Below are 23,722 nucleotides of genomic sequence, written 5' to 3'. Positions count from 1 at the left end.
AAAGAAAGCATAATGTCAGCTTATTAATTATGAAATGTAGCATTCATATAAATTTCATTGCATTCGAAAACAATCTATGGTTAGATTTTTCTGGGTTTGTATGATGATGACTGAAAACTGTAGAAAATCTAAAACCAAACAAGTTGTTTATAGGCAATTACTTTCAGAAGCAAAAGTTATGAAAAAAACCATGAAATTTTTAAAGACAAAAAATTACATTTGATATGAGATAAGCAAGCATTTTGAGATATTTAAAATGACATGGAGCGGGGTCCTCAGGCCAGGAGAGCTGAGGGCTTATGAAAGACCTAAGTGAGTCAGACCTGTTATGTAGTAATCCCCCATTCTAGGTGCAGCATCCCAGAGGCTGGACCCCAGAGGCTGAAGAAGTAACAGCCTTCCTGCATTGGGTGGTGAAGTTGATATCTGCCCCTAGTTTGCAGCCCTGGACATATTTCTGTGCTCTTCAGCCCTCACAGGCCTCAATAAAACAAAAACATATACAAATACACAAAATTCCTTGCCCTCTTGTATCTCTAAACACTCTGCCTGAAGAAGTTGAACTACACGATCTCTCTCTGTCCTAAATACTCTAAAATTCCATGCATCATCCCCTGAGCTTTGATTCCAGGAGCTGTTCATTTTGAGCATCACTTTCTGCATAGTCCATAATCATGATTCAGCCTCTCGCTGCTGGTGTCTCCCCTGGAGAGGAAGTGGAGCAGTCAGGTTCTGTGAGCTGGCGTTCTCCCACCCCTGCAACATAATTGAGGCCCTGCCCTGAGGACTGGCTAGAGAGAAAGGTAGGCTTTCCCCAGGCCATTAGTCTACTGTTTTGTAGCTCTGGGCTTTAAGAAGTATATCAAAGAGAGGAACAAATGAAGAAAAGTTATTTTGCTAAAGTGAAATTATTAGTTTTATATGGTTGCTCTAACAAATTACCACAAATCCCATGACTTAAAACAACAGAATTTATTCTCTCATAGGTCTGGAGACCAGAATCTAAAATCAAGGTGTTATTGAAACCATCCTGGTTGACATGGTGAAACCCCACCTCTACTACAAGTACAAAAATTAGCTGGGCATGGTGGCATGCGCCTATAGTCTCAGCTACTCGGGAGGCTGAGGCAGGAGAATCACTTGAACCTGGGGTAGGGAAAAGGTTGCAGTGAGCCAAGATCATGCCACTGCACTCCAGCCTGGGCGACAGAGTGAGACTCCATCTCAAAAAAAAAAAAAAAAAAAAAGGTGTTAGCAGGGCCGCAGCCTCTAGGGAAGAAGCCTCCCTTGAGTCTGAAAGTTTCTGGTGGTCCCAGGTGGTCTTCGGTTGGCAGCTGTGTCACTTCAGTCTCCTCCGTCTTTTCTGCATCTCCGATAAGGACACTTGTCCTTGGATCTAGGGTACATCCTGGTAATCCAAACGGATTTCATATAGAGAGTCATAATTATACCTGCAAGGTTCCTCTTCCAAATTAGGTCACATTCATGATTTTGGGGGTTAAGATGTGGACATCTCTTTTTGGGGGACACCATTCAACCTGCTACAGGGGGCAGGACTGATGGGCTGTTAGCTGAGTTCTAGAGTTCCTCAGTGGATAGGGAGGTGTATTAGTCAGGGTTCTGTAAAGGCACAGAACTAATAATAGGATAGATGTATATATGAAGAATTGACTCACAGTCACAAGGTGAAGTCCCACAATAGGCCCTCTGTAAGCTAAGGAGCAAGAAAGTAGGTCTGAGTCCCAAAACCTCGTAAGTAGGGAAGCCAATAGTGTAGCTTTCTGTCTGTGGCTGAAGGCCGGAGAGAGCAAGCCACTGGTGTAAATTCAAGAGTCCAAAGGCTGAAGAACTTGGAGTCTGATGTTCAAGGGCAGGAAGTTACCAGCACGAGAGAAAGATGAAGGCCAGAAGAGTCAGCAAGTCAGCTTCTCACACCTTTTTCTTTTTTTTTTTCAGACAGTCTTTGTCACCCAGGCTGGAGTGCAGTGGTATGATCTTGGCTCACTGCAACCTCCACCTCCTGGTTTCAAGTGATTCTCCTGCTTCAGCCTCCTGAGAAGCTGGGACTACAGGCATGCACCACCATACCCATCTAATTTTTAGTAGAGATGGGGTTTCACCTTGTTGGCCAGGATGATCTCCATCTCTTGTGATCTGCTCACCTCTGCCTCCCAAAGTGCTGGGATTATAGGCGTGAGCCACCATGCCCGGCCTCTCCCACCTTCTTCTGCCTGCTCTATTCTAGCTGTGGTGGCCGCTGATTAGATGGTGCCCATCCACATTGAGGGTGGGTCTGCCTCCCCTAGTCCACTGACTCAAACATTAATCTCCTTTGGCAACACCCTCACAGACACATCCAGGAACAATACTTTGCATCCTTCAACCCAATCCATTTAACACTTAATATTAACCATCACAGGGAGGTGCTGTTAACAGTGTCAGGGAGTGGGGAGGATGGAAAGAGGAGGGTGTCCACAGTCCCTGCAGACGCTGACTGGTGCTGTAACCCATCACTCTTCCTTCCCAAAGAAGGGTGGTATATCAGGAAGTCAGGCTTGGCTCTGCAGCAGTAACAAGCAACTCCAAAATCTCACAGACTGACAACATAAAAAATATTTTCTTGCACTCACCTGATGCCTGAGAGGCTGACTGCAGCACTGTCCACGTCCCCTTCACTGATGGTGCAACAGATGTAGAATCCTGCCCGCCTTGTGGACAGGGAGAAGAGCACACGGTAAACCTTGAGCTGGCTCTTAGATCTTCTGCCTGTAACTAAGAGATGTCACTTCTTTCTTTTTTTTGAGAGAGAGAGAGTCTCACTCTCTCTCTCAGGCTGGAGTGCAGTGGTGCAAACTTGGCTCACTGCAATCTCCACCTCCCAGGTTCAAGCAATTTTCCTGCCTCAGTCTTCAGAGCAGCTGGGACTACGGCACCTGCCACCACACCTGACAAGTTTTTTGTATTTTTGGTAGAGATGGGGTCTCACCATATTATCCAGGATGGTCTCAATTGCCTGACCTCGTGGTCTGCCCACCTTGGCCTCCCAAAGTCCTGGGATTACAGGTGTGAGCCACCGCGCCCAGCGAGAGATGCCATTTCTGCACATTTCACTGGCCAGCGGAAATAGCATGGCCAAGTCTAATGTCAAGGAGGAGGAGAAATGTCATTCCCTTTCAGGGAGGGGCAGTAAATATTTATGACCAACAGCGAGCGCTGCCACAGGAGCTGCCAGAAGAAACCCTCTGTGTGTTGAGAAGCTACATAGCTTTCCTTACCACTTCCCACGGAGGCAAGACTGCTGCTCACCCAGGCCTTCCTGGGACCCTTCACATTCCCTTCTCAAGGACTATGCCATCTGCATGTTCCGACCGCATCCCATTCTTTACCTTGCACTCTCCAGGCCTTCTATCCTTCTCATTCCCTGTCTTCCAGGAGAAAAATGCCAAGTCATAGTTTTATGCCATTGTCCTGAAGAACTTCTTATTTGGACTGTGCTTTCTAAACAAAACCTAAATTGTGTGTTTAAAGCATGGTTATTTTCACAGCAGTTGTAGGAAGAACATTTTGCTCCTTCCTCACTTTGTAGAGCCTCTGCAAAATGGTGAAGGAAGGGGCCTTGAAGCCTACTAAGAGGCAGAAGAGGCCTGAGAGAGCGGGCAGTTTAGCTTTCATGAAGCTGGTGGTCCACAATGGACTGCCAGGATCTTGTAGTCCCTAAACTACAGGTACAATTATGTGAGAGTTACATGTCTAGTAAATGCGTGTTTTCTGGGGCCAGAAACCCTATCTTATATTGAATTCTGAAAGGATTTGCAAACCCAGGAAGATTAAAGGACCACAGAGTTGAATCCAATCCCTTTGTTTTACTGGTGATATTTACAGAAATTGAAGTTAGGTTCCTCGCACCAAATGGATGATTATATTTAATACATTACTGATATACTAAAAGCTTTATTTTATTCAATTTCTTTATTTTTACTGATATGTCAAAGGCTTTTTCCCCAAACTCAATGTTTTGTTTCAGCGGGTTAATTTCTCAAATATGGCAACCTCTTCTGGGAGAAAGGAGGACTCTTTGGAAAGTTACATTGACTCTTAAAACCACAAGGGTACCATTTGGTGCATTCCTGCCCCAGCAATTATTACCCTTTGAGAGCCTGCAGAGCTACGTCCAGCCTTCCCTTTGGTCTCTGTAGGGGCTCATTACATTTCTAACAGGCAAGTATGAAAACTTACAGTGCTGGCTTACCAGAAGGGTTTGCTTTGGGAATTTCACAGACACGGCTGCTTCTGTCTTGTAAAGAAATTGGCATCCCATGAAGCAGACTAGGGAATGACTGTGGCAGATAATGGTAACAGAACTGCATCAATATTACATGTCTGCCAGGCAGAGAACCAATATGTTTTAATAGCACGGGTCTATTTACCCTCTTCCTTCTCTTCCACGAAGCTGGTTGGGGGTGAGTGCTACATCCTCTTCACAGATTAGGAAACAGAAGCTCAACTTTTGTTATTCCCCAGAGCAGAGGTTCTTAACACGGTCCTTACGTGGGGCTTCAGGAGTCTGCGAACACCTGAAATGATCTGTAAAGCCAGGTATATATTTGTATGTCCGTGGGGATGTAGGGGCGTGTGATTTTTAGCAGATTCTGCAAAGTTCTGTGACTCTAAAAGTTTGAGAACCACTACACTCAGGCTGTCATTCTTTGTAAAATAATTGGCAGGTTAGTCTAAGTATTTTTGCATTCAGGTTTTTAAAATTTTGATGTGTTTTCTCCTTTTTCCCTTAGTTGCTGACCTCTATAACAGAAGACAAAATTGGAAGCAAGAGTGATTCCGGAGGAGTCACACTTAGATGTTTCCCTTACCTGTTTCTGTTCCGGAAATTTTTAAATCTTACTTCTCATGATTGTCCTACACGAAGAATTAAAAACCACAAGAATTCATGGATGGAAAACTGAGACCCAGAGAGATGATCGCATTCACATTGTAATAAATCAGCAATTAACTTAGTGATTGTTCCTTGGTAAGAAATCAACTCTAAACTCAGTTGGAAGCCTCCTCTTGCCAATATTTCTTAACACATGACAATCTGGTGTGACTCATTTTTCTTAACATTATGCAAATGGAGGAAACCAGACTGAGTGGCCTTCTGTCCAGAGAGCAGGAAATGAAGCCTGTCTGGGGCCACATGTTTCCTGGGACATGTGGTGTCAGAAATGGGTACTAGAAGAACCAGGCCTTTGTTCATTTCTTTTATTTTTAATTTTTTTCTAGGAGTCTCACTTCGTTGCCCAGGCTGGAGTGTAGTGCTGTGATCTCTGTTCAGTGCAACCTCTGCCTCCTGGGTTCAAGCGATTCTCCTGCCTCAGCCTCCCGAGCAGCTGGGATGCCATGCCACCAGGCCCGTCTAATTTTTGTATGTTTAATAGAAACAGGGTTTCTCCATGTTGGCCACGCTAGTCTAAAACTCCCAACCTCGTGATCCACTCACCTCGGCCTCCCAAAGTGCCAGGATTACAGGCATGAGCCATCGTGCCTTTGTTCAATTCTATTTCATGAGTGATTGCCTCTAGCTGGCCATAGCTGGAGGAGTCAGCTTCCCAAAACCCATCCTCTCTAGGAGGGCTGAACCAAAGAGAATCTATCAGGACTCCTGGGTTCTGCTCTCTCTAGAGCTGCAGCCGGAAGCTCCTTCCTTTCCAGCCCTGCTTCCCACCAAAGGAAACATTTGACTTTTTGGGATGAGATGTTTCCAGCCAGCCAATCCTCCTCACAGGAAGCAGAACCCCAGCCACCATGGAGCTTATTGGTGCGCAGAGAAGCACTGACCTAATGCTGAAATCATGTACTAGATTTTATTTTTAAATCTTTTTACCCCACAAGCTGACTTTATTCTGGCTGGAGGGCTCCGGAACCTCTGTAACTTCCCCAAGAGGTAATTTCCAGTGCTAATCTCGCTAATGAGGTGTCAGTTATAGGAAAGACTGGTGCCCTGGTTTCTTCTAGGTGGACATTAGAATGTTTCTTCAGAGGGGCCTGTGATGAGACACCACAGAAATGGAAGAATTTATAGCAAGGATGTGATTTCTCACTAAGTGAGCAGGAGAGCCAAAAGATCTCTTTAGAGATCATTAGACAGATGGGGAAACTGAGGCTCAGAGGAGGACAGTGGCTACCCAAGGCCGCAAAGCTGGGCTGGGTTAGAGCCTGGGCCTTGCCGCAGAGCTCACCTGCTTTGGGCTATTCCACACACCTCTGACTTTCTAGATGGTTTCATATTCATGGAATCGTCCTTAAATTCTTCTCACCAAAATTGTACCATAGATTAACTTCAGGGACCCTCACGTCAAAATGTCAAGCAAGAGAGGACCCAGATCATGAGGCCTGCTGAATAATGTGTAAGGGGCGTTTGAACACTCCATTCAGTGGGGCGAGGTCCTCTCTTTCTTTGTGATCAGGGTATGGCTCTCCCTGGCTTCTGAATAAGCAGTGTCCAGGGTTCCTAGGATGACTCGGCCGCAGCAGGCTGTCCACCACTCATGTCCATGGTCACCTTGGTGGGAACCGAGCAAATACTTGCCACTAGAGATGTCAAACCATCCCCCCATCAACCTCACGCCGCACCCCCACCTCCCTGCCCTGCTCCAACCTCGGTCTGTTGTGCAAGAGCCAAAGGGGACTTGTGATCACGGAGCCACACGCCCAGGCCCAGGAGCTCCATCTGAGGAAAGCACCTAACCCAGAACACAGCACTCCTAACTCCCGGGGCAAGGAGGGGAGGCCAGGCAGTCGGAAGGAAACTCCTGGGCTTTTTATGGAATGCACAAAGCAAAAGGCGAGGGTCTCTGCGTAGGAAAGGACGCATTATTATTTACGGCCTTGGGCTGGAGAGGAGAACACCGAGCTCTCTGCCGCCCGGCGTGTGTGATTCATTTCCTCCGGGGCCTGCGGGGCCGAGGCAGGGCGTGCGCGCCGGCAGCCTCCGGACAGCCGCGCACTCCCGCCCGCTCGTTTATTTATGGGACATTATCAGCGGCTGTGCACCGCGGCGATAAAGTTTATGAAAAGAGGCGGCGTCTCCGGCCGGCGGGCTGGGCCCGGCGCTCCTTTCCCACACTGATTAGGATCAGCCAGGGCTTTGGAAGCTGCAGTTAAGGATCTTGGTGCCCGGGGCCGCGGCTCCCCCTTCCTGCCCCGCCCGCGGGCTGGCCGGCTGCTGGCCCGCGTGGGAGGCGAGGTCAGGGCTGCAGCCGAGGCCCGAGGCCCTTCCCCGGGGAGTGGGAGGAAGGAGGAGGAGGGACGCCGCCCCGTGTGGGGCGGGAGGCGAGGGAGCGGGGAGCTCTGAGGTCCCGGGAAGTGAGACAGCCAGAGAAAAATACCGTCCAAATAAAAATGGGCAGTCCCCACGTTAAAAGATGAACGAGAACTTTTAATTTAATTTTTTATTTTTTTGAAACGGAGACTCGCTCTGTCACCCAGGCTGGAGTGCAGTGGCGCGATCTTGGCTCACTGCAACCTCTGTCTCCCGGGTTCAAGCGATTCTCCAGCCTCAGCCTCCTGAACAGCTGGAGTTACAGGCGCCCACCACCACTACGTGCTAATATTTGTATTTTCAGTAGAGACCAAGTTTCACCATGTTGGTCAGGCTGGTCTCGAACTCTTGACCTCAGGAGATCCACCCGCCTCGGCCTCCCAAAGTGCTCTTGACCTCAGGTGATCCTCCTGCCTTGGCCTCCCAAAGAGCTGGGATTACGGGCCTGAGCCAGCACGCCCGGCCTGAACAGGAATTTTATAGGAATTTTTCTCCTCTGAAAGCGGGGCACCGTCTTCTCCCCCCGTTTACTTTTCTACATTCCTTGCTCCTTTCCCATCGTTTCACCTGCATCCACCGTGTCTTTGCATTACGGCTTGATTCATTTTATCCCTTTTCATAGCTGTGTTTTGTTCCGTCCTTCAGAAGGTAGAAATTGAACATCTACACTGTGGACAACACCTCTAAACACTGCAGAGAGAGATTCAGAGATGAATAGCCCTGGCCCTCAAGGTTCTAACGGTCACAAGCACAGTCCAGTAAAAGCCGCCCAGGGTTATGAGTAACAAGGGCGGACACTACAGCAGGTGCTTGTTTTAGGGACATTGCCTTGTTTCGTCCTCACGGTGACCTCAGGAACACAGTGCCATCATTACATTGTTTAACAGATGGTAAAACGGAGGCCAGAGAGGTGAGTGCCTTGCTTCAGATGACTCAGAAAGGCGGTGGCTGAGCCAGGAAGTGAACTCAGGCAGAATGGTGGCAGAGTCTGTTTGCCTAGCTTTTGAATTTCCCTAACTCTCTAGAACATAGGGTAGTGGAGTGTAGCAGACAGGACCGCAAATCCTGCCTGGAAAAGTCATGGTGGGCTTCCCAGAGGAGGCATCTTTAGGCTGGGGCTTGAAGACAAGGTATTTACCAGACAAATCGTGGAAATAAAGACTATCTTAAACAGAAAAAGCTCCTTATGTGGTCCTGCGTTCTGGGGGCCCAGCTCTTCTCACCATCCTTCTCCAAGGAATGGGAGAACAGAAGTGCAGAGCCTTTATGTTTTGGGAGAGTGGAATCCCCTTCAGAGGGGCCATTTCCCTGATCTGAAAGGCTCTATCTGTAGCTACAGAACTGCCTTCAGCTCCTAAGTCTTTTTTTTTTTTTTGAGACAGAGTCTTACTGTGTTGTGACGCTGGAGTGCAGTGGCACGATCTCAGCTCACTGCAACCTCCGCCTCCCGAGTTTAAGCGATTCTCCTGCTTCAGCCTCCTTAGTAGCTAGGATTACAGGCATGTGCCACCATGCCCAGCTAATTTTTGTATTTTTTTTTTTTTTTTTTTTTTTGAGACGGAGTTTCGCTCTTGTTACCCAGGCTGGAGTGCAATGGCGCGATCTCGGCTCACCGCAATCTCTGCCTCCTGGGTTCAGGCAATTCTCCTGCCTCAGCCTCCTGAGCAGCTGGGATTACAGGCACGCACCACCGTGCCCAGCTAATTTTTTGTAATTTTAGTAGAGACAGGGTTTCACCATGTTGACCAAGATGGTCTTGAACTCCTGACCTCGTGATCTGCCCGCCTCGGCCTCCCAGAGTGATGGGATTACAGGCATGAGCTATGGCACCCAGCCCAGCTCATAAGTCTTAATAGCAATGTCATCCCCTTCTGAAAGCTTTCCTGTTTGCATTAAAGTTCTTGAGTTGGACTCTATCGGTCTTTGTTTTTTGTTTATTTAATTTATTTTTTAGAGACGAAGTCTCACAATGTCACCCAGGCTAGAGTGCAGTGGTGTGCTAATGGTTTACTGCAGCCTCATACTCCTGCCTCAGCCTTCAAAGTAACTAGGACTACAGGTGTGTGCCACCATGCCTGGCTAATTTTATTTTATTTTTTTGAGATGGAGTCTCGTTCTGTAGCCCAGTCTGGAGTGCAGTGGCATGATCTCAGCTCACTGCAAGCTCTGCCTCCTGGGTTCAAGTGATTCTTCTGTCTCAGCCTCCAGAGTAGCTGGGATTACAGGTGCATGCCACCACGCCCAGCTAATTTTTGTATGTTTAGTAGAGATGGAGTTTCACATGTTGGCCAGACTGGTCTCAGTCTCCTGACTTCAGGTGATCCGCCTACCTTGGCCTCCCAAAGTGCTGGGATTATGGGCGTGAGCCACTGCACCTGGCCCCTGGCTAATTTTAAAAAATGTTTGGCCAGACATGGTGGCTCATGTCTGTAATACCAGCACTTTGGGAGGCCGAGGCAGGAGGATTGCTTGAGCTCAGGAGTTCGAGACCAGTCTGGGCAGCGTAAGGAGATCCCCATCTCTACAACATTAAAAAAAAAAAAGAAAAAATAGCCAGGCCAGGCTCAGTGGCTCATGCCTGTAATCCCAGCACTTTGGGAGGCCAAGGTGGACAGATCACAAGGTCAAAAGATAGAGACCATCCTGGCCAACATGGTGAAACCCCGTCTCTACTAAAAATACAAAAATTAGCCAGGTGTGGTGGCACGTGCCTGTGGTCCCAGCTACTCGGAAGGCTGAGGCGGAAGAATAGCTTGAACCCGGGAGGCGGAGGTTGCAGTGAGCCAAGATTGTGCCACTGCACTCCAGCCTGGCGATAGAGCAAGACTCCATCTCAAAAAAAAAAAAAAAAAAAAAAAAATTAGCCAGGCATGGTGGCACTCATCTGTGGTCCCAGCCACTAGGGAGGTTGAGGTGCAAGGATTGCCTGAGCCCGGGAGGTTGAGGCTACAGTGAACTCTGATCGCACTCCAGTCTGTGACTGTACTCCAGCCTGAGTGACAGAGCAAGGCCATGTTTAAAAAGAAATAAAAAGTTTAATTAAAAAAAAAAATATATATATATATATATATATTTATTTATTTGTAGAGATGGGATCTCACTCCTTTGCCCAAGCTGGTCTTGAACTCCTGGCTTCAAGTCATTCTCCCGAGTTGGCCTCCCAAAGTGCTGGAATTAAAGGCATAAGCCACCAAACCCAGCCCGTTGGTCTTTATTACTAGACTATGAGCTCCTGGAGGGCCCTGGTATACTCATTTGCTTCTTATCTGCTTCTGCACAGGCTGGTTTAATATCCACATGTAGAAGGTTCTTAGTAACTGCATTTGGTGAACAAATGGAGGAGAGTGGGAAAGCTGCTGGTGGAATAGATATGTCTCATTTACCACTTGGTAAATTTCATAATGAAGCAAGCTAAAAATGGAGATGTGTGTCTCCACCAGACAAGGTCTGGAGCACTCTCTGCCAAGACAGCACAAAGAGCAGGACACTCCCAGCAACCAGACAGGCCGAGACAGCTAGCCCTTAAAATACCTCCAGAGTAGGAATGGGATTAGTCTTGGGGCTTAGGCCCAGCACTGTGTCAACAAGCAGAAGCCGTGCTGCCCTAGTTATCGGGGAGAGGGCTGTGAGGGCCAGGAACCAGACCCATCGTTGCATAGTCCATCTTGAATTCATCGAGGCATTCCACAGGGCCAATGACACAGGAGACATTTGACATCACGAGGTATGGCATCAACTCTAGGCACCTGTCAGGGTCACTGCCCAGGGGATCAGGGCTGTGTCTTGTTCTTTGTTGTATTTTTGTTTGTTTAGAGCTAGCTTTTAAATAGTTTAATTGAAAAAGGACTACATGCACATTATCTAAAAATTAAAATGATTCAAAAAGGTATTCAGTGAATGTTTTGCCTCTAACCATCAATTTCTTTCTTTTGTTTTTGAGACGGGGTCTCACTCTGTCGCCCAGGCTGGAGTGCAATGGTGCAATCTCGGCTCACTGCAATCTCTCCCTCCTGGGTTCAAGCGATTCTCCTGCCTCAGCCTCCTGACTAGTTGGGACTACAGGCGCACGCCACCATACCCAGCTAATTTTTGTATTTTTAGTAGAGACAGGGTTTCACCATGTTGGCCAGGATGATCTCTCTCTTGATTTTGTGATCCGCCTGTCTCGGCCTCCCAAAGTGCTGGGATTCCAGGCATGAGCCATCGTGCCCAGCCCATCAACTTCTTAATTCATCACCTTCCACAGGTACAGCCATCATTAAAAGCTTCTTTTCCCAGAGAGGCTACATGCATGCATATGCAATATTTCTGTATTTTCTTATGATGACTTAATGAGGTTGTTGTGAACTGAATACATTTGCAGGTGCTGATGGCATTGCTATGGTTGTTGGTGCTCTGGAAAGAGATACAAGGTCCATTGAACTTGAGAACTGGAAGACTACTCTTGCACATTCCGGATGACATTCAGTAATTAAAAGTGTGGGGTAATAAAATTTGGATATCTCAAATATTATCTGGGAAAAGGCTGCTCTGACCCAAGAGTGGAGGAAAAATGATCCAAGGCGGCATGGTTAGTCAGAAATTATACAGGAAATGTTAGGCCATTTTAGCAACTGCCAGTGCACTGTCAGGATGGATCATAAGAAGCGTAACTGACAGAAATCAGGAAATTATTTGTCGGGTCGATTCCCACTAAAGTATTCATAAATATCCGATTTGTTGGTTTCTCTGCTGTACACTGGTCAGAGGAAGAGTTACAGAGACAAATAAGGTAACTTCTGGTTGAACAGAGGACCAAAATGTACTCATATAATGGCAAAATAAAGGGTGAACTTAATAAACCAGTTGATGGAATGAGCATCATTCAAATCTAGAGAAGAAAAGGTTAAGAGTGCCTCACTTATTGAAGTACATGGTAAAGTAAGTTGAGTTTCCCGAGGCCTCACCATCTGAGTAGGGATGACCTTCTGAGTGGCGCTGTCCTGGAGCCTGCCTATAGCGAAGTACCCCCAGCTTTCTGGACTGCCTCTGAGTTGTCCAAGAGTCCCCAGGGACCTGCTCCTTCTGGACACCCTCTGGCACTCTGGAGTGAAAGCTCTGGGGAATCTTGGGGTAAAAAAAGATTCTTCAACCCTCTTCCCTCTGTGTGAGTTTCAGTCCCAAAGCTCTACCATCGGTGCTCTGATTTCCCATAAGACCTTGACAAGATGGTCTTTCCAATTTTCCCTTTTGGTCCTGCTGGTCTTCACAGAACTCAGATATGAATCCAAAGCATGTCTGGCCAAGGGATGTTCAGAATGAACTGCTCTTCCTCTCCAGTGAGCAGGACTGTTTGACTGGGAAAGGGGCCTGGCAGGCCTCCTTCCCCACGGAACAAATCCCTCCCCACCCCTGGAGGCTCCTCACCTTGGTTCACACGGGGACTAGGTTCCCCCTAAGCATAACTAGCAAGTATTCCGTTGTTTTGACATAAGATTCGAATCAGTTGTTCTATAAAGAAGGTCGACCAAGAGGCCGTGGATATAAACTACAGCAGGGAGGATTTAGTGAGTGGAAAGGAGGGTTGATGTTAAGGAAAGTACTTCCGTGCCCTAAAAAAAGTGCATCGTCTTTCTTGAATAGTTTGGAAACAGGCCCTAGAGTTTTTCAAGCCCAGCTGTTGGTATTCCTGAGGTGGACAGACATGTTCCACCTTGAAAATCTAATAGTAGTGGTCTTTTCCCTAACTCAGGTAATGTAATTTTTCCATGTAAATTCTTTCCATGCATTTTCCTTCCATTTTAAACCTTTAGCACCTTCAGGCAACAAAACTAATGAAGAGGTAGTAAACAGATACGAACGGGAAAGCTTCAAAACCACCAATCATGCTGAGTTTGTGGCTTTTTTTTTTTTAAAGAACATGTGTGCTTGTGGTTTTATACTGCCTGCTCATAATTCAGCCATATTTTCTGCTATTAAAATTGTTCTTAGTTGATAGGATGGAATGAAACAGACCATTATTCCAGGGTGTTCCCGGAAGAGCCTCATGTTTCAGGAAGCGCACTTTGAGTTTTAGTTCTCCACCACCTGAGTACACTTGAGAGCTGCTGCTGTAGACTCTGGGGTATTCGTTCCCTTTCCTTTCCGTCCTCCCTCTGCTGCTCACATCATGGTCCAGATTGACTCCCAACCTCTGCCAGGCTAAAGATAACCTCTCCATCTGGGTGATCACCCACACGCTAAATATATTCTCAGGGGTGAGTTGGGGCTACCCTGACCAGTGACTCTAGGCAAGCATTTGAACACTCATGGCTTTAAGTCATCTTAGGAGATGAAGGAACTTGGGAGGGGGAAGGGATTACAGCAGAAGGATGGGGAGGGGTAGAAATGAAAGAGGCAGAGAGAGAGGGATAGGAAGTTGGCAAAGGGGCTTCCGGTGAAGGAGGACACGCTGTACCATACGGTGACTTCAGCAGAAGCGCAGTCAGTCTGCAGATTTGACTGCTCCCAGCAAAGACTCCTTTTCTGTCAGTTATAATGTTATAGTAATAGAACTCCCAGAGGGAAAAGCCCACTGCTAATCAGGGCTCGAGAAGTCAGTGGACAGTCACTGCTAATCAGGGCTCAAGAAGTTGATGTACAGAGTGGGGTGTTTAATTTTATGATGTGGCTATGGGTTACATGAGAGACTAATAAAAGAACTCCATAAAATGTGGCTTGCAGGAACGGGGCTGCAGCCTACTCAGAAGTGGTTGGAGAGCAGGGCTGATTTCTAGCTGATGTGGCCACTCTGGTTCTCTAACTGGAAAGCCTTCTGAACCAGTGGATAACTGGCTGTTGCTCTTAGCTTCTCAAACACAGCCCTGCTGCACCAGCTGACCGGCCCCCACCCAGGAATCTCCCCTCAATCCAGCAAGCAAATGCAGAGAACCTGCAGATCCTGCTCTGTGTCGTGTCTCTGGTGTCACAACATTTCTGAGTGGCTAGTGCTTCTGTCCTGCAAGGTATCTTCCTTGGGATTTGTTCCTTCAAATACCTGTGAAGCAGACCAGTGACACAGTTCTACAAAACCCTCCTTAACTGATCCCAGGTCAGTCCAGGCTGCCTCAAGGAGGCTTCCTTGGGTGGGGAATGCCTGCTGCTCTCATGGTTGCTGCAAGGACATACTCAACCTTTCCCTTGCATCATACTTGGCTACCTCAAAGGAGAGTTTTAATAGGCACAGGAATGACATCAGGGTTAAAGAATATTTTTGGAAGAAAGAGGCAAATTTGCATAAGATTTCTGAACCCGGAATTGCATTTGTCAGAGTTTGAATTAGAGGGATGCTTAGAGCACATCTGGTCTCTCGTCATAGCCAGCATGGAACCCTTCCATATCACTTCTGACAGGAGATAGCCAACCCCTTCTAGGTCATATCCACTGACAGGGAATTCAGCGCTTTGAAAGGAAGCCTCTTGTGTGAACCAGTAAAGCTGAAATCTTCCTAAACAAATCCAAGTGTGAATCCTTTTGTTAAGCTGAAATTTTCCTATATAACTCAAATTTTGACCCCTCACCTAGATGGAATTGCAAATCCAAAGACGGCCCAAGAGTAAGCAATGACAGCTACTAATATGTCTGATTTTATCAAGTGAACCAAGAGACCATGAGATCATTCATTCAACCAGTTTCTCAAGTGGCTATTAAGTGCCAATGCTTGGTGCTGGAGACTCAGCAGGCACCTGGAATGGTTCTGCTCTGAAAGACTGTCCAGCCTCTTTGAGCCAGGACTAGACAACTGGAGAGACCTGGGAAATCAGAGGCATCTAACCTTTGCTTCTGGAGCCAATTCCAGGCTGGAGTCCATCTCTGATGGGGGCCGTCCTGGGTGACTCTGGGTAGGAGGCTTCTGTGTGTGGTCCTTCTTTTCTCTAGAGGTTACTAACAGCCTGGTGGGCCTGCTGAGAGCATGGGGTTCTCAGGGTGGGCTCTCATGTGCAGACATTGAGACGGAGAGGTGGAGGTTGTTTGCTGTCTCCCTCCTTCCACCCTCTGAAAATACCTGTAAGAGTCAAATGACATTTTATAACGCATTTTGCTGAATTAGCAATCGAACAGACTCTTTTATCTTTCACAAACAAGAAATATTACACAATTTAGATAAGAAAAAGGTAAACAATAAAAGTGTTTATAACTTCATCATCTATAGGTAACAATGGGGTGTTTGTCCATGTAAACATTTTTCTCAGTATATGTGATATATCTGTGAATGTGGAAGATACACACACACACACACACACACACACACTTTGTAATCTGCCTTTTTCATCCAGTTGCTTTCCCAATGAACACAATTTTAAAGTGAATCTAATCATTCAAGGATCTGTCATTAATGCACATCACTTTGAAGGACTTACCCACAGAAATCAGCTGTGAAGGACAGAGAGTTAAACCACCTCTGAAGTAAAGAAGGCATTCGGCAGGGACAGTAGATCCAGGGTGCCCTGGATTTCTTTAAGAGGTTGGGGTGAGGTAGAGATTCTCAGTAGACAGTGCCCTGTCTGCCCGCTACTGAAATTTTCACCCTGTGAAGACAGCTGGGGAGGGGATTCCTCCCCTGTGAATAAGTGGGTGGAAAGCTTGGGGATGAGGCTGTAATCGTGTCAGGCCCTGTGCTTGGTTCCTTTAGACCCGTAGACCCATGAGAAAGGGCTCCTTTGGCATTCAGAATGGGCTTTCCTGGTCCCAGGTTGTTGAGAAGAAGCTGAATGTGGGGATGTGGTGGGACTGAGAGGCCTCCTTCCTTCCCATGTCCTGATTGTGACTGGCCCCTTATACTCAGCAACACTAATGGCCCGAGGGGCCATCCCTCCCACCACTCACAGGACTGTGATCATTGAAAGAGCCCTTAGAAACTGGCCTTGAGCCTCAAAGAACAGATATAAAAAAACAACTCTGCACCTACAGGGCCTCTGTGGGCAAAGAGAAGGAGAGGAAGCATCCGCCGAACAGCCCTTCATGGAAATCAGGCTGCTGGAATAGACAGCCTGGGCAGAAATAGCAAGAAGGACATTCAACCACAGTATCCCGAACAAACAAACAAAACAAAGAAACACAGACTTCCCGGAGCTTCGACTGAAATACTCATCGGACACATTAAAGCAGGCTTAGAAGGCCAAGTGCAAGGATATCCCAAATACCGAAGAAAAACAGAGATGGAAATCATAAGGGCAAAAGAGGAGATGACGAAGCTAGATCCAGGAGACCTAAGGGGTGTCAAGAGAAGGAGGAAAATGAACACATGAAGGAGAGAACCATTAAACAAATGACAGAAGATCATTTCTTTGAGTGTAAAAGACTTGAGTCTGAGGCTTAAAAAGAACTCAAGGGGTTCCTGAAAGTCACATACCGAAACCCATTCAAATTACATTCTTGAACAGCAGGTAAAAGGAGAGCCTTTTGCATCCTTTAATACAAAGAGAAAAACATTAATTACCAAGGAACAGAAAAGAGACAGTGTCACACTTCACACCTACAATAATGGGAAGCTGGAGAGAGAGGAATGGTATCTACAAAATACTTGAGCCAGCTAAAATACCTTTTATTGGCCAGGGGGAAAGGAAGTTACACCCTCCTGAGTAGGTGGGGTTACAGGTACATGCCACAATCCCTGCCTAATTTTTTCATTTTTTGGTAGAGACGGGGGTCTCACCATGTTTCCCAGGCTGATCTTGAACTCCTGGATCAAGTGATCCACCTGCCTGAGTCCCCAAAGTTCTGAAATTAGAGGCATGAATGAGCCATTGTGCCCGGACTAATTTTTTTAAAAAATGTATCACCGAATAGACAAGATAGGGATGTTACTGAAAATGTCAGCCTCAAATTTGGGTAGCAGCAAGAAGAATTTCTTTGAGGGGGAAGCCGATGATTAGGAGAGTGTGATTTTGACATCACGGCCAGTTAAAGATGACCCAAATATGGAACAAATGGAATCAAGTGTTCTTCAACGTATGTCAAACTGGAGAAGCCTAAGGAATACAATCAAGGTCATCTGCTTCAAACAAATGAACGATTTGCAGTTCCACAAAAAGCTAGTTGCAAAATACCAGCCCTTCCCTTGCCAACCATTTTGCCTCCCATTAACAAGGTGTTTCGGGACACTTTGTGGGACTGGTGTCAACAGCGTGGTTTGAGTACTAACGGCAAGAAAATAGAAGTTTATCTGAGGCTCCATAGACATGGTCACCTGAACAACAGCAAGATATGCTTGAAATGTCACAAGAGACCAGATTACAGTGATGTTCAAGGAAACGCAAGGCAGTGACCAAGAGCAAGGCTTTAAGAAAAGTTTTGAGATGAATGAGAGAGCAGAAGAGACTCATACAGTTAAAATGATAACTTCAGTGCAAGGAGCCATGCATCAAGGGCAAGAACTGCTGCAAGAGCTGTTTAGCCTAAGGCTGTGAATTCAGGTTCCATTCCTGTTTCTGTTGAGGCCTTTTTGATACAAGCCTCTGGTGTCACGTGGAGTGTGATCCATGGCAGACTTCTCTTGGCAGACACAAAGGGTTGGGTACACCTGCAGTTTCATGCAGGTCAGGCTGGGTGCCTTCCACTCACAGGAGGATAATTGCTCTCTTCTTGTTACCTGCCTGCATTTTCCCATCCCCAGGCATAGAAGATAATATGTTATGCACCAACTGTGCTAAGAGAAATAAGAAGACGATGAAAAGAGTAATGGCAATGGAGAAGCAGCAGCAACCTGTTTGAATACCGTGTACTAGAGAAGGAGGGATGTACTTTCAGACCATGCACATGCAACCTATTATGAAGGAATGGGAGAGGAGACAATTTAAATGAATCTTTGTGATTTACAAAACAAAGTCACATGACTAGGAATCCACAGCGAAGATGGTTGACTAGTGACCCAGCCCCATCTGAAGAGCCCCTTTCTGTAAGACCAAAAACCCATTAAAATAAAGTCACAGCCAAATATATATATAATATATATACATACATATATATAGTATATAAATATGTATGTATATATGTATGTGTGTGTGTGTGTGTATAAAATCCAGGTATTCTATCTGAGAAAAATACTCTAGAAAGAAGCTTAAGCAAATAAAAAATGAACTGAAATGGATAACTCAAGATATGAGACAAAGAGAGAAGTTGGTTGTGGACAAACGGGTCTCTCCTCTCTGTCTCTCTCTGTCTCTCTCTTCCTTTCTGTCTCTCTTACTCTCTCACTCCCTCTCTCTCTGATGCAATTGCAACAGAAGCCCCAGCTGAACCCAGGGGGAAGCTTTGGAGCTGGAGTTGTTCTGCATTGAGATGGGTCTGGCCTTTTCACTTTTTCTGTTGTCCTTGACCAGTGGTTGCAAGAAGGTTGCCCCAGGGAGGGATGCAGACTGGGGTGTGGCAATTCCTGTCAGTGCAAGGCAATTAGAGGGTCTCAGCTGTGAGCTGTCTGCAGCCAACATTCAGGAGCTGAAGGGGAAAGACCATGTATGACACGGTGCCATTCATATGAAATTATGTATATATCTGCCATGGTGTGGTAGGAAATGTTTAAGAATCAGCCCTGGGGTGGGGATTGAGCAGGGGAGAAAAGCTCTGATTTGTAGCTTTTGCTGATTTTTGTGGTGTAAATACTCTTACCATGGATGATGTCAGACTTCCAATGTGATGTCACTGAATGTGGAGCCAGAACAGGATGCACACAGTTGCCTCTCATGAGCATACTGGCTGGCTTTGACACACAGCTGTGGAAGCACGAGGAAATTTAAGAGAAGCATGGGCAAGGGGAGAGGTGTGCAGAACAGTCCCAGCATTTGGCATCCTGTTCAGCAGCAAAGCTTTGAGTTTTTTCTCTGTTTTCTCTCCATATTGTTAATTTTCTTTACTGGGGTCAAATTTCTAATCCTCCTCCCTACCATCCCCTGCCCCTTTCCCCCCTCAACCCCTAAGTGGTATTCTTTGCAGGTAGTGTTTCAGAAGTAATCTCGAATACTTGTTCATATTGAAGTCCATGTGGCTATCAAAACAAGAAGCAGCTTCTTGGTAGGTGCTTATGAGGATCAATGTGATAGTGAATGTCAGGGCCTGGCAAACTTGATGTAAGGGGCCAACCAGTACATAGCTTTGGCATTGTGGGACGTATGGTTTCTGTTGCAACTGCTAATCTCCAGCAGGACAGAGTTTGCTGACTCCTGTTTTATATGATACTATTGTATCCTAAGCCTCTTTGTAAGTGTTAATTATGGTTATTTCAAAGGACCCAGAGAAAGAAATCTTTTAACTCTAGAAATTCAGACCGACCACTCAGAGGAGGGATATAGGTCTTATAGGAGGCTTTTTGGCTCCGCTGGCTTTGTGACGGTAGTTGTATGCAGAACTTTTTTTTTTTTTTTAATCTTCTTTTTATCCAGGGTTAAATGTGATGAGAAAAAGAGAACCCCTGGATTAAAAAACAGCAAAAAACAAACCCTGCAAACCTTAAAAAACCAAAAACCGAATTCTACAGATTTATGTACTAGGATCTCGTTAATTCAGAATTTAGAAAAATATATCAATACCTGGGAAGGAGACAGGCACTCACCATTATATTATCTGTAAAGAAAGATGTAGTGGGTAGATGAGAAAAGTAACTCAGGTCAGGCAGGTGGAAACCTTCATATGGCTAAGAAATCAAACTCCTCCTCATCTTTCAAGCAAATGAAATATTTGAATGTTTAATGTGCATGTGGAATCCACAAGTTTTTCATTTATAAAAATGGATCATGGCTGGGTACGTGGTGTGTGCCTGTAGTCCCAGCTACTTGGGAGGCTGAGGCCAGAGGATCACTCGAACCCAGAAGTTGGAGTTTGCAGTGTGCTAGGATCATGCCTGTGAAGAGCCACTGCACTTCCCTGGGCACATGTTGAGACTCTGTCTCTATTTTTTTTTTTTTTTTAATGGATCATGTAGACTCTTTTATTGCCAATACTTGATGAGTAGCTCTAGCATGTTGGTATAGATACTAAAACTACAGTTATTCAAATATATTTGGGGGAAGTCTCTTCTCTTAGCTTCAACTTTTCATCTTTAAATGAGTATTTTAGATTTCTTAGGCAGTGCTATGGTTTAAATGTGCCCCCTAAATTTCAAGTGTTGGAAACATAATCCCCAAATTATTATGTTGACTAGAAGTAGGGCCTTTGAGAGGTGGTTAGGATTACATAAAGTTGTCAGAGTAGGGCCCCCATGATGTGACTGGAGGCTTTATAAGAAGAATAAAAGAGGCCTGAGCTGTCACAGGTAGTATTGTCTTCTCTCCATGTGATGCTTTCTACCATATGATGACACAGCATGAAAGCCCTACCGGTGGCCAGCGCCATGCTTTTGGACTTCCCAGCCTCCAGAATTCTAAGAATAAATTTCTTTTCTTTATAAGTGATCCAGTCTCAGGTATTCAACAGAAAATAAACTAAGACAACCTTAGGAATTTTTGTGAAATTCACTAAAAATATTAAGCTCACTTACTAAAATATGCCCTGTCTCCTGACCACTTCTTGCCTTGCAGTTGTGCAAGGTCAGCCACACAAGAGGCCAGTTTCATTTTGGCTTCTAATTGTCTTAGGATATATATATGTCTGTGTGTGTGAGTGCATGTGTGTGTATATTTATATTTTGGCAGTGAGACAGTTGTTTTCTAATAGAAAGTTCTTGCTTCATCATCATCTGACCCAGAAGCTCAGAGCAGACTTCAGTGTCCAGACAAACCCAGTCAGTTATGTTGCCGTTATCTCTCAGTAACTCTTAATCTTTCTGTTTGACATATTTCTAAGGAAATTTGGTGGAAGTAAAGGAGAATGGACTAAGGAGCATTAATATATGTATGGAGTGAATTCTGATCACTCCTTTTGAAAATTCTTATCTACCACATTTTATACTTTGTGTTGTTATCTGACACCCCAAAATGCTGAAGTACACAGTGACTTCAAAACGAGAGAGACGTGCACAGGATCGGACGGGTTCATTTCCTTATTTTAATGCTAAAAGGAGGAGATAGGCCACATTTTTTGAGAAGAATATTTTTCCAGGAATGTATCACAGCTTCATCTTGCATTGGGGGAAAGCACTAGACTAAATTGAAGCTTTGGTTTTTATCACTAAACAGTTCTGAATTTAAACACGTCCTTTTGTCAGCCTCCATTTTCTTTTCTGTGAACTGAGAGTACTACATGGGATGGTAGGAGATTAAGCAAGAGGCTGTATCTGGGAGTGCTGGCTACACGTAAAGTGTGGTATCGATGAGGGGGATTCAGTAAGACTGGCTCCTCAGAATCCACCATAGTCAGCACTCAGATGAAATCATGACCAAGGGACGGATGTGCGGAGACCATTGTTCTTGCCTTGAACAGCAGATGTTACTTGCTGTGTGGCCCAATAGTCCTGTGCCTCCTTTTGTTTTTTTGCTGCTTCAGCAAAAAGATAAACATTAGGGAGGCTCTAACGTGGCTTGAAATGAGCACATAGAAACTACCAGGCCAGTAAAGTCATGTTAAGTATCTCCGGGATGCCCATGAGGAATACCTACGTCTACCATAGATCCTCTCCTCCCCTGTTCTCCACACATGCACACAGTCAGCCTCTCCTGTAAGCTCCAATTAAAGTACCAGCCACTCTGCGGACCCTTCCCTGAATTGTGTCCTCTTTTCTCCTCCAGGCCATAGGATTCTTGTCCATCAGATTGTTGTAGCATTTACTACTTATTTTGTTCATCTGTTATTGAGGTTAAACAGTTTATTGTGTACCTACGATGTGCAAGGCTCTGTGCAGATCATAATTATATGTTGCCTTGAAGTTATATATTGCCTAGAGAAGGACTCGGTTGTGAGCTGTCTGCAGCCAACATTCAGCAGATGAACGGGGGGATACGGTAGGGCAGGCCACCCCCACCCCCACCATCCTCCACAATAGACTCCAACAACTCCCTTAAGATGAGTACTAGCATTGTTTATCTCTGTATGTGTCACACCCCTTGAGATCTGGGATCTCTTGTGGTACATGCATTCTTCACATCATCCGGCATGCAGAGTGAGTGAACGGTCCAACCATGAGTCATCCTACCACCTGCTAGAATGCTGGGATAATATGGTAGTGAGTAGAGCACATAATGGTAAAAGTTATCTATGCCCAATTTCAAAAGTTCGGAAATACGGCCAAGTACAAGCTCACCTCTAATTTCACCATCCAGAAATGACTTCTGTTCATATTTTAGTATATTTTATTTTAATCTTCTTTTATTTATGTCTTTATTTACCTAATTTGGAATAGTCTGCATGCAAAGCCTTATGCCCCATTTTCCCATACCATTACAAATTTTGAAAACATAATTTAAATGTCTATATAATATTCTATCATATAAATGAACCATGCTTTATTTGCCAATTTCCTTATTAGACATGTAGATTGTTGTCAATTTTTTCACTATTATAAACATTAATGAGGATTTTTTATAGCTATGTCTACATCTCATCATGCTTATATATCTGTTTTTCTTTGATGTATTCATATAATTTAAATTACTATCCAGGCCAGGCATGGTGGCTCAAGCCTGTAATCCCAGCACTTTGGGAGGCCGAGGCAGGTGGATCACAAGGTCAAGAGATCGAGGCCATCCTGGTCAACATGGTGAAACCCCGTCTCTACTAAAAATACAAAAAATTAGCTGGGCATGGTGGAGCGTGCCTGTAATCCCAGCTACTCAGGAGGCTGAGGCAGGAGAATTGCCTGAACCCAGGAGGCGGAGGTTGTGGTGAGCCGAGATCGCACCATTGCACTCCAGCCTGGGTAACAAGAGCGAAACTCCGTCTCAAAAATAAATAAATAAACAAACAAACAAATAAATAAATAAATATCCAAAGGGTATAAAATGTCTAAAATTATTACCAAATTGCTGTCAGAAAGGTTTATCCTTTCTAGTCTTGTCAGCAGAGAATGCCTGATTTGTCATACCTACACTAACATTAATTGTATTTCTCAATATTTACAAATTCAGCTAGAGTGTGTGGAGTTCTGGTTTTACTTTTACAGATGTCTTTGATCACTAGTGAACTTAAACATTTCAATATATGTACTGGCAACTTTTTATTTCTTTCTCTCTGAATTATCTGTTTATGTTTTTAACCATTTACAAATGGAAGTGCGAGTATTTTTTCTATAATGTGCTACAGAGGCATTACTAAAGGTTTTAAAAACCGCTCTAAGACACCTGCATGCTTTTTGATGCCACATCATCCATGGCTATCTTCGAAGAAAGATTAGTCCCAGATGTAAAAGGCAGTTTCTTGAATGACAACCTTGGTTATGTTGGGTTATTATGCCATTTGTTCTTCTGATAAAGAATGCACATGGAAATGTGAGTGCCCTATTTTCATACAGCATGCACACTTGCG

At 45.3% G+C, this 23,722-nt stretch overlaps 1 pseudogene; it reads left to right on the top strand.

The window, feature by feature from the left end:
- The first annotated feature begins 17,145 nt into the window (after nt 1-17,145).
- LOC103788212 (developmental pluripotency-associated protein 2 pseudogene) lies at nt 17,146-18,046 on the top strand (annotated as a pseudogene).
- The last annotated feature ends 5,676 nt before the right edge of the window (nt 18,047-23,722 follow it).

The sequence above is a fragment of the Callithrix jacchus genome, chromosome 15 (assembly GCF_049354715.1).
Source record: "Callithrix jacchus isolate 240 chromosome 15, calJac240_pri, whole genome shotgun sequence".
Taxonomy (NCBI): domain Eukaryota; kingdom Metazoa; phylum Chordata; class Mammalia; order Primates; family Cebidae; genus Callithrix; species Callithrix jacchus.
This window is presented reverse-complemented; position numbering and strand designations above follow the sequence as displayed.